The sequence below is a fragment of the Mytilus californianus genome, unplaced genomic scaffold, assembly GCF_021869535.1.
Source record: "Mytilus californianus isolate M0D057914Y unplaced genomic scaffold, xbMytCali1.0.p SCAF_3, whole genome shotgun sequence".
Taxonomy (NCBI): Eukaryota; Metazoa; Mollusca; class Bivalvia; order Mytilida; family Mytilidae; genus Mytilus; species Mytilus californianus.
The window spans coordinates 60,235,921-60,256,594 of NW_026262679.1; the positions used below are offsets into that span (position 1 = coordinate 60,235,921).

The 20,674-nt window shown below is 31.3% G+C and overlaps 1 protein-coding gene across 1 annotated transcript in view; it reads left to right on the top strand.

Moving 5' to 3' along the window:
* The first annotated feature begins 9,832 nt into the window (after positions 1–9,832).
* Positions 9,833–20,674, top strand: part of LOC127733064 (chitin synthase chs-2-like) — a 77,419-nt gene continuing 66,577 nt past the window's right edge. Inside the window, exon 1 of the mRNA XM_052242328.1 lies at positions 9,833–9,981. The gene's annotated coding sequence lies outside the window, so the exon portion shown is untranslated. The remainder of the gene's footprint in view (positions 9,982–20,674) is intronic.

Genomic DNA, 20,674 nt, shown 5'->3' on the forward strand with positions numbered 1-20,674 from the left:
CTTGCAAGTCAATGATCCAACCTCATTGTATCCGTATCAATTCGACCCTTCAATTTAACCCTTAGTAGGAGACCGCTTATGCGTGTGCATACAAGAAGTAAAAAGAGGATTTACATATTTTTTTAATCATTGACATGTGATCAAACAAACATAGAAAATTCGTCATTGTTTTCGATTCCACGTGATTGTCTGTGTACTTATATTTATGCTATCATAGGTTATATCGGTGGTTAATTAGATTGCGTCTAGTCTATTCACGAAATGCTGATACATTACAACGATTCCATGCATTGTTATTGCTTCTTTTGAAATTTTTGTAATTTGGAAATACGTTTTATATGTTTCATATGTAAATCAAATATCATTAAAAATATCTTTTTTAATAATTTTTATGAAAACACCTTCGCAAATTAAGACGGATGTGGTGAGTTACTAACATATTAATCATACACGTTTTGAAATATTTGATTATTATATAGCTGCATTGCATATATCCTTCATTAGAATCCGTAATTTTTATTGGCTGACAAAAATTGCCAGGGACTCCAAAATAATATTTTATTTCCGTATAAAATAGAACAGCTATGAGTGCACCGGTATCCGTGACGATGTTAAAATAATGCATTGAAAAAAAGAAGCAAAAAGCTTGAAATTGCTCTTAATTTCATTGTTTTAGCAAAAATAAAATTATAAGAATTGAAGGCTTCTTTTTATAATTTTATAGGGTTGTAAAAGCGTTGATCATGCGCGCATTTTTAATATGAAGAGAAGAGCTACATACAAAATGTGCTTCGGTCAACGCTTTTACACACCAATACAATTATAAAAAGAAGCATCCAATTCTTAAATAATAGTTTAAATTATTAAATTGTGATAAAAAGGCATTGAAAAATACACAATAAGATTTCGTAATCCATTACAAAATGCATAAAATACCCTACATTTTTTATGACGTAGTTGATCAATTAACAATTTTATGTGCAAACTTCATCGTATCGAAATATGTAATAACATGATATTCTAAAAGTGCTAGGAATAAGAGAAAGACTCCTTCTTAAAAGTGGAACTTCTAACTTTTTTTGTACAATGAAAATCCAAGTAATTAAGATCTGCCTTGGATTTATTTCGTGCTCAACGGAATTTATTTTTATTACTTTTTCAATATCTAGTTGTGTCTAGCGATTTTTTCTAGGATGCATTTAAAGAAGATCATATTTTATTTTTTGTGACTAAACAGGGGAAAAAAGGAGATACAGATCAATACACTTCGTTTAGATTCGACATGTCTTCAAAATTTGTCGCCGAATACAATTGAAAAATAGAACTAGAGGCTCTAAAGAGCCTGTGTCGCTCACCTTGGTCTATGTGAATATTAAACAAAGGACGCAGATGGATTCATGACAAAATTGTGTTTTGGTGATGGTGATGTGTTTGTACATCTTAATTTACTGAACATTTTTCCTGCTTACAATTATCTCTATCTATAATTAACTTGGCCCAGTAGTTTCAGAGGAGAAGATTTTTGTAAAAGATTACTAAGATTTACGAAAAAATGGTTAAAAATTGACTATAAAGGGCAATAACTCCTAAAGGGGTCAACTGACAATTTCGGTCATGTTGACTTATTTGTAGATCTTACTTTGCCGACATTTATTGTTTTTTACAGTTTATCTCTATCTATAATAATATTCAAGATAATAACCAAAAACAGCAAAATCACCTTAAAATTACCAATTCAGGGGCAGCAACCCACCAACGGGTTGTCCGATTCATCTGAAAATTTCAGGGCAGATAGATCTTGACCTGATAAACAATTTTACTGCATGTCAGATTTGCTTTAAATGCTTTGGTTTTTGAGTTAAAAGCCAAAAACTGAATTTTACCCCTATGTTCTATTTTTAGCCGTGGCGGCCATCTTGGTTGGTTGACCAGGTCACGCCACACATTTTCAAAACTAGATAACCAAATGATGATTGTGGCCAACTTTGGTTTAATTTGGCCCAGTTGTTTCAGAGGAGAAGATTTTTGTAAAAGATTACTAAGATTTACGAAAAATTGTTAAAAATTGACTATAAAGGGCAATAACTTCTAAAGTGTCAACTGACCATTTCGGTTATATTGACTTATTTGTAAATCTTACTTTGCTGAACATTATTGCTGTTTACAGTTTATCTCTATCTATAATAATATTCAAGATAATAACCAAAAACAGCAAAATTTCCTTAAAATTACCAATTCAGGGGCAGCAACCCAATAACGGGTTGTCCGATTCATCTGAAAATTTCAGGGCAGATAGATCTTGACCTGATAAACAATTTTACTTCATGTCAGATTTGCTTTAAATGCGTTGGTTTTTGAGTTAAAAGCCAAAAACTGAATTTGACCCCTATGTTCTATTTTTAGCCGTGGCGGCCATCTTGGTTGGTTGACCAGGTCACGCCACACATTTTTAAAACTAGATAACCAAATGATGATTGTGGCCAAGTTTGGTTTAATTTGGCCACGGAGTTTCAGAGGAGAAGATTTTTGTAAAAGATTACTAAGATTTACGAAAAATTGTTAAAAATTGACTATAAAGGGCAATAACTCCTAAAGGGGTCAACTGACCATTTCAGTCATGTTGACTTATTTGTTAATCTTACTTTGCTGAACATTATTGCTGTTTACAGTTTATCTCTATCTATAATAATATTCAAGATAATAACCAAAAACAGCAAAATTTCCTTAAAATTACCAATTCAGGGGCAGCAACCCAACAACAGGTTGTTCGATTCATCTGAAAATTTCAGGGCAGATAGATCTTGACCTGATTAACAATTTTACTTCATGTCAGATTTGCTCTAAATGCTTTGGTTTTTGAGTTATAAGCCAAAAACTGCATTTTACCCCTATGTTTTATTTTTAGCTGTGGCGGCCATCTTGGTTGGTTGGCCGGGTCAAGCCACACATTTTTTAAACTAGATACCCCAATGATGATTGTGGCCAAGTTTGGTTTAATTTGGCCCAGTTGTTTCAGAGGAGAAGATTTTTGTAAAAGATTACTAAGATTTACGAAAAATGGTTAAAAATTGACTATAAAGGGCAATTACTCCTAAAGGGGTCAACTGACCATTTCGGTTATATTGACTTATTTGTAAATCTTACTTTGCTGAACATTATTGCTGTTTACAGTTTATCTCTATCTATAATAATATTCAAGATAATAACCAAAAACAGCAAAATTTCCTTAAAATTACCAATTCAGGGGCAGCAACCCAATAACGGGTTGTCCGATTCATCTGAAAATTTCAGGGCAGATAGATCTTGACCTGATGAACAATTTTACCCCATGTCAGATTTGTTCTTAATGCTTTGGTTTTTGAGTTAAAAGCCAAAAACTGCATTTTACCCCTATGTTCTATTTTTAGCCGTGGCGGCCATCTTGGTTGGTTGACCGGGTCACGCCACACATTTTTAAAACTAGATACCCCAATGATGATTGTGGCCAAGTTTGGTTAAATTTGGCCCAGTAGTTTCAGAGGAGAAGATTTTTGTAAAAGTTTACGGACGACGGACGACGGACGACGGACGCAGGACGACGGAAGACGGACGCAAAGTGATGAGAAAAGCTCACTTGACCTTTCAGGTCAGGTGAGCTAAAAAGGGGGAGGGGATTAAATAACGAAAAAAATAACGTTTATCTCGTTTTAGTTTTTCCAATTAATGTTGACATACCTCTCTTCAATCAATCGGCACATATTTTTGAAAGAAAGACATGCACTTACGCTTAACTCAAGACTTTTACTATCATGAACCAATTTTTAAGTACACCAATCGGAACTTAAACTGTATAAACAAAAGGAGATGTTTAATATTCGTCAATGAGACAGCAACGAAACGACAAAAATAACCAAATGACATCTATCAAAAAATGACACGTGTCTACAAAATGTCAAACTCTAAATCGCTCACAATCTATATTACATGTTGTGAATAAATTTAACAGAAACAATCAAAGTTCTGCCATTCAAATCTTCTTCTACAAATATTTGTTCTCTTTTTTATCTATTCAAGAGAACTTTCACATGAGCCGTATGATAGGTTGACAACGTCGTCCGCATAATAAATGAAGTTTGCCTGAAATGATTATCTCCAAAACGTTCATGTAAAATGATGGCGTCATGTGTAAAGTTTTAGTTATTGAAAAAACAAATCGGTATATATGTCATTTAATCTGTACGGCTCTTTTGGTGTCTTTCTAGTAACTAGCACAAACAATGACAAGTACGATAATTTGTTGAAATAGCACTTCAATTTTAATTGACAGCGTCGATGGTCTCGTAGTAGCGTGTTCGCCTGGAGATGCGGGAGGTCTTGGGTGCGAACCCCGGCCAGGTCAAACCTAAGATTTCAAAATAGTTATTTGCAGCTTCTCCGCTAAGTATGCGACACTAAGGAGTAGGATCAAAGACTGGTCGGCTCGGAGCCAGAATAATGTGTCCGGTTAGGGTTACATGTCTTCCTGCGAACTGTAACCTTACGAACTAGCACATTAAAAGCCGACTCAGCGTGTCGGTCTAGTACAAAGTCGGGTTAATTACATTAACATGTTCTCGTCCTGAATATGCATTGATTTGCCATTGGACGTTAAACAGGCTTCCATCATGATCATCATGTAATTCTGGAAAACATTTCTAAAAAAGGAAGATAAATTTATTATAGAAAGTAAAATAACAAAAATACCGAACTTCAAGGAAAATTCAAAACGGAAAGTCCCTTATCAAATGGCAAAATCAAAAGCTCAAACACATCAAACGAATGGAAAACAAACTGTCATATTCCATATGACAGAGAGCAAGTATAGGGAATTCTGAAGAGACAATGATTGTCGAAATGCGCATCTGGTGCAGAAAAATTTGGTACCGTTTATGTAAGAAAACTGTAATATTGAAAAAGTTCTTTTCTGTAGTATTTAGAAAGAAATAATATTATAATATCTAAATTGAGATGAAAACAATATATAATAAATAAATTTAAGAGAGATTATTATAAAAAAGCAAGTATTTAAAGTCAATCAAAATGACTAAATGTACAATACAGGGGGTAAATAGGTGTAAAGGACATCAAATTATATAACACTTTACATATAAAAGTAAACACGTGTTATGAACATCCCCATTGTGCATTGACCGATTATAATATCATGTTCGCATTTAAAATGCAAATGCTATAAGTAAACTATGCTTGGCAAGCATATATCAAAACTTATCCATTCAAGGTCATATATTTAAATTTAAATAGCACAACCGCCTGTAATTATGAGCTTTATATTATTACGTTTTAAAAGAGATTATGTGAGTTATTGACACTTCAATCATATTTCAAATATTTTCTTTTTAATTTTTACGTTTAAAAATATTTATAATGAAAACAGAAACCTTTTCAATTCATAATAAAAGCCCCATATTTCTGTTACACATTATTTCTACGAATTCATTAAGGAAGAACATTTTTTAATGATAATTGATTGCATTCGAGGTATATATGTACTGGTGCAATTTGGTTTAGAAAATTTGAGATTTATAAATATGTTTATGATATATAAAACAAGAGGCTCACCAGGTGAAAAAGTTCCAATCTCCAACGAGGACCCTTTGTTGCACATACTAGTTATTCTATGTGACGCTGATAATTTTTTGCAATTTACACATTCAATTGTTTTTGAAAAAATAGCAAATAGCTGCAAAACAGTATAGACATTAAAGGGACAATAACCCAAAACAAGTTATAAGATTGTTGGAAATATTCATAGTTCAGAACTTGCAATTAGGAGATAACTGTATATATGTAATTGTATTTTAAACTCCGACGGCATCAATTGGTGATTTGATGGTCGGAAATTAAGTTTACTGGCGACGCGTTAGCGAAGCCAGAAAACGGGTATTTGCGACCATCAAATCACCAATTGATGCTGTCGGAGCTTCAAAACAATATTGTTATCTCCATTCTAATGAAACTGACAGAAAACAACGTCAAATCATACATTTTAAATCTGTCATACGTCGTACAAAAAAAAATGCAAAAATTGAACAGATGATATTTCAAGTGCAATATCTCCGAACAGGGTTGGCAGATTTTTTCTGAAATTATTGGGATAGAATAATCTTGTTAAATTATTATTTATACTTTTTCTACAATGTTCAATATAAATACCAAAATCAGCAAATATCTGTCACACAAGATATTTCAGGGGCATCACAGTAGCTTCAAAGCGGATCAACAGATTTTTCTTAAATTTTCAGGGTAGATAAAGATAATTGCTATAGTTTTCGAAATATTAGCCAACAACTGCAGTTTGATTATCCCTGTGCTCTATTCTAAGCAACAAGGCTTTTGATTGGTTGATCAACTTGAATGATAATCACAAGCTTCATAGTGAACATCCTATATATTAAACAGACAAACTATGGATTCAACCTCGAGTTGTTTCAGAGGAGACGATTTTTAAAGAAAAGTTTACGAACGACTGTTGGCAATAGTTTACATGGTCATTCGGGCCAGTTGAGGTAATTCAAAAAATGGGACGAAACTATAAATGTTCAAAGGTAAAGATTTGTTACAAGGAACTAATTTTATATAAAATTATAAAATAAAATATTCCACAAGTTACAGGGTGCGGTCTCAACATTCGCATACATTTATTGATAAAAATATAAACTCACATAGATACCAGGATTAAAATTCTGTACGCCAGATGCGCGTTTCGTGTACAAAAGACTCATCAGTGAAGCTCGAATCAAAACAGTTAAAAATGCCAAAGCAAAGAACGCGTATCAGGAAGATAGTATACAAAAGTTGAAATTATTGACTGAAATATTTTAAATCAATTTTCGCTGGAATATTTAGCATAAAGTTGTATTTATATATTGTTTTTGCTTAATCATAAAGAATGACATTACGATTGTTTGTCGCGTTACATTGTAACAACGAGTTGAGTTTATAGAATGTTGTTAACTTGAAACTCATTCAGAATAGTTCTTAATCTTAATCATACATAAATGGATAATCAAATATAAAGAAGATGTGAAAAGTTTGGCAATGAGACAACTCTGCACCATGCAGAGACCAAGACTATAGGTTACCGTACGGCCTTGATGTCACTTTAAAATGATTGGGATTTCAGTTTGTCATATTACTTACATTGAATGGTTAATCAATTTTATGTACAGATTAAGCGACATCATTGTGTATGCAATATCATAGATTTCAAAAGGAGGTATATAATTCCAAAAGTATTAAGCTTGTACATAACCATGAATTTCGAAGGTGAAATTTCGATGTTTGTCTGTTTCTACTTTTTTTATTTGAAAACTAAGGACTATATATAAATACATAAATACTAATGGAGATATCATTTATGACCTTGATGGCAAATGAGACCGTAAAGGAACAACAAAATCAACTTAAAGACAATTATACCTGATCGAGTTTTAATAACATATTTGTCTGTTTGGTAGTACGGGATGTATAAATACGCAATCACGTCTAGTTAACGTTGTAACGGAAAATCTAAATCCTATATATCTCATATAAGGAGAAAAACTCCTCTTTGCGCAATCATTGACGCTTGCAATGAACTTCTAGAGTCTCGTTGGTGACCTGTTACAAAGAGACAAAAAGGTCTATCAAGCTTTTTATCTATTTGCAGTGGCATTAAGATTTCCTGCCCTTCGTTTTGCCCGACCGCTTTGCAGAACTTTCTTTTGAAATGTATTGTTGTATGTTTCCCATCCTGATTATGTGTGAAATATTAACCACTATCCGTTAACTATTCATAACTGTTCTTTTTAAAATAAAAAAAAATGTTTAATGTTTTCTCTCTCTTATTATGGTTTTCAAGTCTTAAGCCAGAACGCCAATAATGGAGTAAAATAGTCATTTAAGGGCAGCCACGTCTATAAGGAATATATTCGAATTATTCGTAGACCCTATCTTGTTGGTAGTTTTTGCAATTTAAAATTTCTCCTTAGTAATGATAGTTTTAAAAAAAAAAACAAAAAAAGAGAAGAAAATAAAAGTCGTCTTCGAAGACCTTCGAAGGCTATAACTCATGAAATCAGTGGTATGACAGTTGTAGGTATGTAGATATATTTTGACATTCGGAACATTTCTATCCTTGTAAGATTTTCTGTTTCTATAATATATCAATGGCTCTGGAGAATTAAGATTTTGAGACATGGCGACCATGTTTGAATGCAGGCCAGATCATCGGACACATTTTTTTTAACTATATATAGGATGATTATCGCCAAGTTTGGTAACAATTGGGCTATTAGTTTCAGAGTGTTATTTTTTGTTAATAGACAACAAACGGCGGGTGACAGACGACGGAAACCAAGTGATGATAACAACTCACATTGGGTTTTCGGGCCAGGTAAGCTAAATATGAAATTTCTATTTTCGAACTTAATTGTCAGATTAGGTAAACAGTTGTTTATTTTCCCTCACGGCAGTGAGGATTATTTTTTTTTTAACCAGGCTGATGCTTACACTCAATTATAACTTAAATGTCCACTTTTAATTGTGTATCTGGTGTTAGGCAGTTATAAGTTTTCCTGTTCAAACAGTTGAATAGAATTGTTCAGTATGTTATAACTGTGAGGCATCAAGGTTTATTAAGGTTTATTAAAACTAGTTCCAATGTGAAACGATTTAAGAATCATTGACATACCTTATCGTCTTCTGCCCTTACGGATAACTGTTGTCACGAAAAAGAACAGAGTGGGAGACAAAAGGTGAGTTTGCATATATTACAAAAAAAGTAAATTAGTTGAAAAACTTTCACCTATTTTCATTTTTAAATAGATACTACAAAAGTCGATTTATTTAGATTTTTTTATTATTATCTATGCTGTTTTAATCAACGAGGTTATCTATTAAATAGTTGTTAACCTTATACCATTCATTATCAATTTAGTTTTCTGCATTTATTTATTTAAATTTCAAAAGTATTTGTATTTTTTTTAACGCGACATGTTTTGTTTTCGAATCATAATATTTTCAAATGAGTAAAAAAATAAAAAGTGGGAAACAAATAAGATTATAATATGTATAGTCAAAACTGACGTAATTCAAATTTAATTAAAAATGTTTCAACCCTCTTTTAAGTTCAATTAAGCACCTGAGATCACCCTCCGTTTTTGGTGGGGTTTGTGTTGCTCAGTCTTTGGTTTTCTATGTTTTTTGTGTAGTTGTTTGTTTGTCTTTTCTTTTTTAACCATGGCGTTGTCAGTTTATTTTCGACTTATGAGTTTGGATGTCCCTGTGGTATCCTCCTCTCATTTAAGGAATGAGGTAGAATAATAAATTCAAATTCTTTGATTAGTTAACATATAATTCATGACAACACCAACGTGCTCACGTGCATAGTTCACGTGTAGGACTAGGATTACATTAGCAACGTCACAGATATAACGGTATCGGTATAAGTATATACATGAAAAAAAAAATACCACCATAAAATTACTAGAGCTACATGTTGAGAGATCTTATAATATACTTTATAAAGTAAGAAGTTTACGATAGATCAATACCTGATAATATATATATATATATAATTTTATTCAGACATGCCAAAAGGTGTTATTGAATACTAAGTAACAAGGAAGAAAAAATCGTCAGAAATTTAAAAGACAGTATCAATACCCAATCGTTACAGATTTAATATCAAGATTATAATTCATTTATATGACTTTCGTATACTTTTTGTTGTTTAAAAAAATTGACCCGAATCGGCCAATGAAAAGAAATTTAAAACGTACGAATGTACGAAATTTTTTAACTTCTAATTTCAGATGGATTGAATTGTTGAAATTTTAAGTCATATGTGGGTTGGCATGATTGCTTAGTTAAATATAAAAATTTGGAAACAGACATTTAATAATTAATTGCATTATTGTAAATAAAGTGTAAAAAAATACGTAAAAAGACATTCTCTAGTCGGTAAGTAAGCATTTTTATTATTTTTGTTATTGAATAATTTTTTTTTTACAAATATCGAAAACAGATATTTCGATCTATATTATTACATAATACTACTAATGTTATTTCTTTTACATGCAGCGATGCCAGCTCTTGCGTTAAATTAACACTCCAGGCGCACATGCAAATTTCATTTTTCGTTTTCTTTCACAAGATTTAAAGGGCACATACGCTTTTGAAACATAATTAATTACATAGTAGCAAGATTAAATCAAGTGAAGTTTGTGAAATAAATGCTTACTAATATATTTCGAACAGTTTTGAATAAATTTGCAATTTTATGATACTATATTGAATTACACCGTAAAGTTAGAATATTTTTTTCCAAAAACAATTCGTCAATAACCTATCGGAGATCCTGAGTTCTACCACCTCCTGATGTTTTTGGTTTGGGCTTGTATTGCTAAATCTTTGTTTTTCTGTCTATTGTTTAGTTGACTGTTTGTCTCATTTTTCGTTTGGTCATGGTTTAATCAATCTTATCAATAGACTTATTCTTTTGATTGCATTGTTGTATCTTCTTTATATATATACATGTATATATATATTGTATTTGTGATAAACAGTCAGACGACCACGGATATTATGTCTTTAGGTACAAGTTCATTCCGGAATAATCCTGGTTCATTTTCAGATGTAAATTTTGTGGTGTCTCTTGGCTTTAAAGATAGATGACACAACGTTGTTTTTTTACTGAAAATACAGACACATACATGTGACCCGCCATGACATTTCGAGGCTTATGGAAGTATAGCGATAACTTCAGTAGGAGAAATACGCCGATAACTATGAACTTTACGCCAAATATTGTATGGGGACATACAACTTTATTCCTATAATGAATGTTATGTCTAAATGCTTTTTAAGCACTAAATATGAAATATAATTTAAAGCTTTTAGCTTAACATAGAGAACTAATCATAAACAGCAACATGAAATTAGGACATTCTGTTTATTTTACTTCTTAAAATATCCGTATCAAAAACATGAAAAAGTAAAATAACAAAAATACCGAACTCCTATGAAAATTCTAAACGGAAAGCCCTTTATCAAATGGCAAAATCAAAAGCTTAAACACACCGAACGAATGGAAAACAACTGTCATATTCTTGCATTTCCTTATGTAGAAAATAGTGCAAAAAAAAAACAGAAATAGAAGGTAAAATGTAAAATATTTGGGTACAGCAGTCAACATTGTATTACTTAAGCCCTGGTCGAAATTAAGTAGGACGAAGGACACTCATTAATTCTACTACTAGTTACTAATTTACAGTATAAGCGAGTTTTAATATTTCTTTAAAAGTCAATCAAGAACGTATACAAAATACCACAATATTCTGTTGTAAAATAAAAAAATCAAACTTATTCATTCAAATAAATAACGTACTTTTTTGCTTAAATCTAACAGCTCAAGTTGACAACATACAACGGTCTCCCTTGCATCATATATGATTGTTAACGCTTGTGACTACATAAATGTGTCAGAAACTGTCAAATGTATCTGTTAGTACTCTTAAGTATGCAAGTGTCTTCAAGAGGACAAGTCTGTTTATTTTAAAAAGATGTTTTAGTCTATATTCTAAGACCAGTACGTTAATATAAAACGATCACCTTTAAGATATGTGATGTATTATAAGGAGTTCAAATTCTAAAATTACCCATATATAGATAAACAAAAAAATGACAGAAAAAATATCAGACATTTATCCTAGAATGTCAAAGAAGACGTACGATATGTTTACATGGTTGAAATATAATTTAATTATTAAGTTGAAGGAAGCTAAAAGCATTGTTGTACCTTTATGTTATTGCCAAAATAATTTTTTTTTTATTAAAGTCGAAAAAATGTTAGTCCCAAAAAACCTCCCCTTCCCAAAGATGAATTGTCGTAAAAACTCAGTATTATTCAATTGTATTAAACCGATTAAAGTATCATCATGAGATAGCAAATATCAAAAACAGTAAAATATTTTTAAAAATAATTTATTCAACATAAATTTATTACACAGTTTAAGAAATATCTATACAAATTCAGAATGTTAATAATATGTAAAGACAACTTTAGAAGTAAAGAATGTATTAAGAAACAATCAGAAGGTTAAGAATCTGTAAAGACAAATTCACAATGTTAAAAATCTGTTAAGACAAAGTCAGACATTTTAACACTTATCAGAATGTTACTGTGACTTGACTGTGAGTGTTGCTCTCCACCTATTACAGTTTATTCAAAATTCTGACAAAATTGCAATTTGTTTTATCAAACCAAACTTTTCAAGTGGTCAGACATTTTAACAAACTGCTGTAGAAAACCACAGTCTAGTCATGAAAATTCAAGGTGAGAACATAAAGCATACTTACAATCCTATACTCTTTCACTATACGGTAGCCCGAACGTTCCTTAATTTACACGAAATTTATTAGCAAATTTGTAACCGATTTTAAGAAAAAACTAGCCGATAGATTTTTGTCGATTTTTCATATGTTGTTTAGACATAACTATATAACGTGAGGGTACCCAAATTGCACCTATTTTGACAGTTTTTTCACCTACGTTTGTTTATGATCCAGACAAAAGTTTTCCTTATGTGTTTATTTTGTAGATTATGTTATTTACTATATAATTCCACCAATTTAATTTTGAATCCATATTGAATCATAGAAAAATGGGTTTGAGCCGATCTCAAACGTTCCATTGATTCTATTACGAGGAGTACCCAAATTGCATCCATGCCTAAATTCACATCCGTAAAAATCGAATAACTGTTTTGTTTTATTTCTTCAAATATTTAGAACAATTTGACAATAGTCTATGCTTACTATTTATTTTTTAAGAAATGGATGCCGGTAACATATTTTAATTTTTTAATTGCTCATTTTTTAAAAGTTCGACTTTTTGTGGACGTTGCATGGCGACATGTCCGTAGATTTTAAACGTTTTATGTATATTCAATATATTTAGCTATGTTGAAAGACGTGCATAATTTCAAATCATAAAAATACAAATGGTTTAGTCTCTACGAACTTGTAAGATTTCCATTGCTATTTTTGCTAAATGGGTGCAATTTGGGTACTGTGACATACAATTTCTTTTGGTGCAATTTGTTTGACGTTAATCTTTATTTTGACTAGACTATGGGCTTCTTTTTTCTTGTTAAGTTGGCAAGTAGACAAGAACTAAAAGAGTTTTGCTATTTGTTTGAAGTTGACATTAAGTTTACATACTTATACCTGTATAAATTGATAAAATAAGTTTCAATGTGTTTGAAATTCAAAATTGTCTACTCTGTTGAGTTTTCAAATGTCAAAAATTGTATAATCATTACATTTGCATCATCAAAATAAATGCACCGTAGCAAATGCATATACATGTATGAGATTGCATTATGTTAATTCAGTCATAAACAGTTACGAAATAGCAACTCTATGTGGTAGAATATTGCATCATAAATGAATCAAAGTCAACATTTTAAGACATTTAAAAAAAATATACTTCAAGCTTTAATTGGGACACATTGTTCACTTACTTCATTTCAACGAAAGAACAGAGTGGTAACCAAAGGTGAGTTGGACGTGCATTATATTCTTTTGCATCATTATGAGTTAGATGCATTTCGTTGCCGACGTTTATGTTCAAATTATAAAGATTAGAATAAAAAACATCTTTCACTTATTAATTCAGTGGATTTGATTTTATGTTTCAAAAGTTTATCTATTATGAATTTCTTTTATTTTCTACTATTTATATTGTTTTAAACAACGATGTTATATATTTGATGGTTTTTAAACTGACCTTTTTTAAATCATTTTGAAAAAACTATTCATTAAAAATCTAGTTATCTTGCTTTAAGTATTTAAATTTCAACGGTGTTTGTATCTTTTTTAGTCAGCGCGATACATTTTTGGTTTTCGAATTTAATATTTGCAAAATGGTTAGAAGATTAAAAAGTGGAAAACAAATAAAACTAGAACATGTACAGCCAACACTTTCGTAGATCAATTTGATAAAAAAAGTTTCAGCCTTCGTTTAAGTTCAATAATATATTTTTAGAAGTGAGGTAGAACATTATATTCGAATTCTTTGATGAGTTCATATCTAAATCGTGGTCGACTCTAGTTCATTTGTAGGACAAGCATTACATTAGCAGCGTCACAGATGCAACGGTAACGGTAGAAGTGTATGTTACACGACATTATCCCCTTTTATATTAACCGTACTGCACGTCACGTCTTTCTTAAAAAAAAAAGGAACTGTTTGCATACTTGGTCCACATAGTAAAATTTATACTGTAGAAAGAGGGAGAAAAAACCAATGGGGCGATCATAAATTAAAAGACGAAAAAAAAAAAATAACAAAAAACAAAAACAGACATCAAGACCAAAAAGAAAAACCACAAAAAAGACAAACATCAGTCAACACATCTATTGAGTATTGTAATTATTATGATATGATATCATTTTATCTTCAACTTTCTATCCCGTTTTAATGTAACATGATGGTTAATTATTTTTTAAAGTCATATACATTTCAATGTGATGGAAAGTATTGAACCCTGCAAATATACTTAACTCAGAATTCTATGCACGTTATTTTACATTTATTACGAATCCATAACGTAGTCTTTAAAATAAAGGTCCATGTACACATGTGTTATAGTAAAACGTAGCTATCAAGTCTATAATAAATATTCAACTTTAAAAAAAAATATGAAGTCTCATATTACTTTAAAGGAAATAGGAAAATTCACAAATACTGCCATAAAATAACCTACCTACATGCATGATATGCGTTATGCAGGAAAAGGTTCAAGATAGATCAATACCTAATAATGGATATAATCAAACATATCAAGGGTGCACTTGATAAACGAGGAAGAAAAATCGTATATCGCTAAAGAAATTTAAATCTCAATACTCAATCTATACATGTTTAGTAATCAGGTTGTTATTCATTTATATATATATAATATATGCTTTTTGTTATCTACAAACTATGACCCGAATCGGCCAACGAAAAAAAGTTTAAACGTTCGAATGTACTAAATTTCTAACTTCAAATTGAGACATTTGAATTCGTTGAAATTAACGATTATAATCGTAAAGGAATTTTGCAATTGCACTTTTCGGTCAAATGTGAGATAGCATTTTAAATTTGGAATGGTTAAGCTTAATTTACATAATGATTTTGAGACATGCATTTACTATGATAAATACTAGCATTATTGTGAATAGAGTGTACAAAAATAAAAAAATAGAGACATTCTTTAGTCGGTATGTATGCATTATTGTTATCATTGATATACAAATTTACATTGTATCGACCTATGTTACATATTACCAATGTTCTTTCAGTCCCCGAAGGTATCCTCAGCTCCGTAGTCAGTAATTCGGTACTGACATGATTTATAACAATCCTTTATAAAATTGTCCGTTTATGAATTTTGAAATTATAAATAAACTAAGGTTTCAACTCCCTCAGGCAAAGTTGGCCGTAGATGGATTTGGCTATTTTTTATGTCCTTTTTAGTTATATAGCTCTTCAACTGTTTCGGTTTTATTCATCCTTGGCTTTTAAATATTCGGCTTTGAGCGTTCCTGATGAAGGCAAATCCAGTAAAGCGCGTCGGACGCATGGAATTTATAACGTGTTGTTTTCATTTTTTTCTTTCTTTGACATGCATCTATGACAGCTCATGTGAATAGTTAACACTCTAGGTACACATTTAAATTCATTGTTTCGTTTAATTTCACATCATTTAAAGGCCACATACGTATTTTGAAGCTTAAGTACTAGTATATGGTAGCAATAGTGAATAAAGTGAAGTTTGCGAAATAAAAGCTTTAAAATATATATTTGAATAATTTCGTTTCGAATAAATTTTAAATTATAAGAGTCTATTTCTATATTGAAAGTAACAAGTTAAGTTATAATATTCTATTCCAATAACATTTCGTCAATAAACTACCGGAGCACCTGAGTTCTACCACCCACTAATGTTTTTTTGTTGGGGGCATGTATAGCTAAATCTTTGATTTTCTTTTATATTGTTTAAGGTAGTACCAAACACCTTGACTAAAATTAATTTGGCTCGTTTGATTTTCATAAAATTTTGACAAAATATTTTCTTTGACCCGTTGACAAAAATATGTAAGTTTTAAAAAAAATGGAACCACACTCTTTATCGGAAAAATTTCATTGGATATATAGCAGTTTGACAAACACTCATTTTGATCATTGAGAAGCTTTATATTTCCTTAACAATAGAAAGTGATAAAAACGTTCAGCTGATTTTTACAGAGGTATTTCCCTGTAGTGTTACATGTATATACCACCTTAATCTGTCTCAGACTTGTTGTTTGATTACTCCTTATGATATATTATTTTATAATATTAATTTATATATTTGTGATAGATTTCGTAGTATTTTGGTACACTTTGTAAAAGTTCATTACTGGATTGTAAAATCTATTTTGGTACACTTTGTAAAAGTTCATTACTGGATTGTAAAATCTATCGCGATTCATTTTCAGAATAACAATTTTGTGGTATCACTTGGCATCATAGATAGATGACATATTAAGCAACATTGTTATTTTTCTGAAAATACAGGCACATTTATGTGACCTGCCATGACATTTCAAGGCTTATTGAGGTATACCATCATTGCATGAAAAACGCCGTTAACTTTGGACGTTAAGTCAAATATTGTATGGGGACATACAACTTTATTTCCATTTTGATTTTAAGTATGGATGCATTTTGAATAAAATATGAAAATAATGTTAAGCTTTAAGCTAAACTAGAGAATTTATCATAAATTGCAATAGAAGCTCTGTATATTTGTGTATTAATGTTCATTAATTATAGTTTATGTCCTTGCAGCTGTCACTGAAAACTTTTATCACTTCTGCATGGTTAAAATTAATTGCAATCTACAATTTTGCTGATCATGCTGTTTTGATAGCCTCTTTTTAATTGATATAACAGACGTGTGAATTGAAACATTTTTTAGCCAAGCATCGTCTGTAGTCAACTCGAACTTTTACTTGGCTGCAGTTTAAATTTGCACTGACAATTATATACATATGTTTATTTTGTAACAATTTAATTTTTTTATCAATTTACCCACCTCCGCCCTTTTCACCTCCGAGATAGTGGTTTGTGCCTTGGCAACATGATACATTATTAAGGATTTCACCCATTTTTTGTTTGTAACAAAATAATGACCCGAGTTCTCAGACAGCTCTGAATCAAACGAATAACTAGACAGTTCTCTAGTCGGGTAAACGAATCATTTGTTTATCTATTTGAAAGTTATATTGGATTCATGTTTAGTGTGCAATTGTTTTTTTTTTTCACTCGAGTTATTAGTCTCAGGTTGAAAAGTGAGTCACGGTAAGCATGGGATAGGCCAGCGCTCAATTTGCCATAAATAGATGAAAATAAAAAATAATAAATAAGTAAATAAAATTGGAGAGTAGGTTTACCTATTGTTTGACACGTGCTAGGCCATCGCTCAACATGTCACGAATAGATAAGTATTCTGAAATAACACATTGTTTCTAGTTATGCCTCGAGCTCTTGTCAATGTTGTCTCTCTTTAAGACTCGCTTTGCTATTATACTAATATAAAAAATAAGGAGATGTGGTATGATTTCCAATGAGACAACTATCCACCCAAGTTCAAATGAAGTGGATGTAAGCAATTATAGGCAACCGTACGACCTTCAATAATGGAAAAACCCATACCATATATCACCATTTGAGGTTATATTCTTTACTCTCCGAGTTATGTTTATGTTTGATGTAAAATTAAACGACTCGTAACGATCTCCTTAATTGTAATTTAAAGAACAGGTTAAAGTTGTTTTAAGTCACAGTACTACGTCTTCATTCTGTGGTCTTGTGCAACTCCCGCGATAGGTGCTTGAATAATGTGAATGTAATGTCTTGTTTGCGATATGTATTTCTATAAATCAATAAGTGTGGTGCTATAATTTTAGGGATACAGTCCTATTTTCAAATCCCATGGATAATTATACTAGTAATATAAAAGTACTGGGAAGAATACTGACTTTAGTCATGTTAGTAAGCAAGGTCGCATATCACATATCACATACCCTAGCAAGACTTGCTCTATACAATCAGTGAATCTTTGACCTTTGATATTAAAAGCATTTCAAATTAAAGTATGTTGCAAATTTACTCTTAAGTTAAATATTAATCAAACGAAATGACTTTAAAATACCATTAACTTTATATTAAGGACTAAACTCAATAATATGAAGTGGAAAAAAACGTGGGTTAAAATGTTCTATGAAACTCTGGCAAGTTTGGCTTCTGTTTTCTGGAATTTTAGATGACGTCAAACATTTCATCTAATAATCTGTCTATTAAGCTGCAATTACAGTAGCAAAATGGAACCTTACAGGATTAAATATGTATGAAGTATCATTAATGCAGTTCAAAGTTCACAATTCTGAATTCACATATCATGAACTGTTACATAATGACAAAATAGTAGTATAAATCAAATCATAAAATGTAGATTTAAAATTGCCTTTCAATTTCAATTTCATTTGTCATTTTATTCTTTTGAAAAAAATCCCTCCTCTTATAAAAAAAACAACAGGAAATTATAAATGCCACAGTATATTGTAGAATGTCCTAACGGAATATGGTATTATCAAACTCGACTGTTTGTATGAAAAGTAAGAAACCCCAATGATCGCGATGGATTGACATACATTATACATGTTAGATATGCTGAATTCCTATCTCTTACACTCCGTCAAAGAATTTGTAAAGCAACATTTCACCCATGATGTATAGGTGTCATATTAAATTTACGGGGATACATTTAATAGTTAGCTTTCTTAATAATTGCCCTAAAGAAAAAACAATCCTTCGCGTATTCAACCCGTTCAAATCAGAAGAAATTCCTGGAAAGAAATAATACTCCGTACAGTGATCGGTAACGTTCCGGAACTATTTTCCTTTACTCCATCAGGAATTAGTGTAGTGTAGATTGCGGACCAGAGCTGGCAATGCCAAGCGTTTGAGAAGAAATATTTGTACGTGTAAGTGATGCTGGATTCTTTTCGTCAAAGAATTTTGTTTAAAGCAAAATGTCACTTATACGAATTCATCAGTTGATAGAAGAACTGTGAATCTGTGTGGATATATTTGTCATTGTTGAAAAGGGGTATACATAGGCACTTATTTCAATCAATGAGAAGGTCGACTATCAATGTATAGTAGAGCTTTCTTGGTATGAACGAACGCAAAGGGAGCATGTATTTCATTCCCACGATAACACTGAGAGTCTAATATGTTTTATCCAGTAAAACGGCATTCTTTTCTGAATCAAATGCATCTGTAACAATTTAAGCACATCGCAAATAGAACATAGTATTAAATACACTAACGTCCGATACCTTGCTTATGTTAACCCAAATTACACATACTTATGCGGGACTTGTTTAATCATGCATTTTTTAACATGTTTAAACCATTAATATTTTAATGAAATTCTTAAAAAAACGGTACTCTAAAAAAGAAAAATATCACAACTACTTTTATTCATTAATGACTGTGCCATCATGAAAGTGTCAAGATGGGTCATCAAGATTTACCAATATAGAGACCATCATCCGTCGTCGGGTAACCGTATTAGTTTAAACGCCCCATTCCTATCGGGCGTGGATGTGTATTTATACATCCCAAAAAGAAAAACGGAAACAATTATGTACCAAATAATGATAAGTATTACTGTTTTATCATTTAAGTGGGAAACTTACAGGTGGTCTCATTTCTATATCTCAAATTCACTTTAAGCTTTTTCTTTATAAAGAAAATAAATCTAAAATCAAGACACTTGCGATTGCATGAAACATATGTGAAACAGGAAAAAAAAACCCTCCCGCCCTGAAAGTTAAATGGTCTAAGCAGTATTGTTCCCCAAATGATTTACATGGTCTGTTTTGAAGTAGACTCAGAGTCGTATCTGAATCGACAGGATTTGCCAACGCTGGATAGCCGAGCTAAGGAGGAATGGGCATTAATCCTCCGGATGGTGTACAGATCGCACGGAATAGTAATATCTTCAGTTAAATGCTAGATGTACAACTGATTTGGTCTCATTCTTTTAAACGGTTTTAAATCGTCTTATAGTTGTAGACCGATCAGTTGTGCATTTATAGAAGATGTTAACACGAGCGAAGATGTGAAATCAAATGTCAATTAAAAGGGATCAATTAACACAAACACGCACACACCCGCACAACCACCTTTGATTTAGATATTATAAGTTAGATATAGGATAAATGACCACGACACAACAGCCAACCAACATATAGATGATCATCAACATCAATGTAAATAAAGTTCAATTTGAACATTATGTTTATAGTTCACACTGTAGATCAAGCTTTAAATAGTCAAAAACAGAAAAGTTATTCTGATTAAAAACCCGGTCCGGAATAATATAGAACACTCATTGATTAAATGACCATACGAAAAGGACAAATCGTTACTGGTTTACAGTGTAAGCGGGTATTCACAGCTCTTAAAATGCCATACAAGAACATAAAAAGTATACCACAATATTCTGTTGTAAAGTTATGACATCCAACCGCATTAAAAGTTAATATTCTT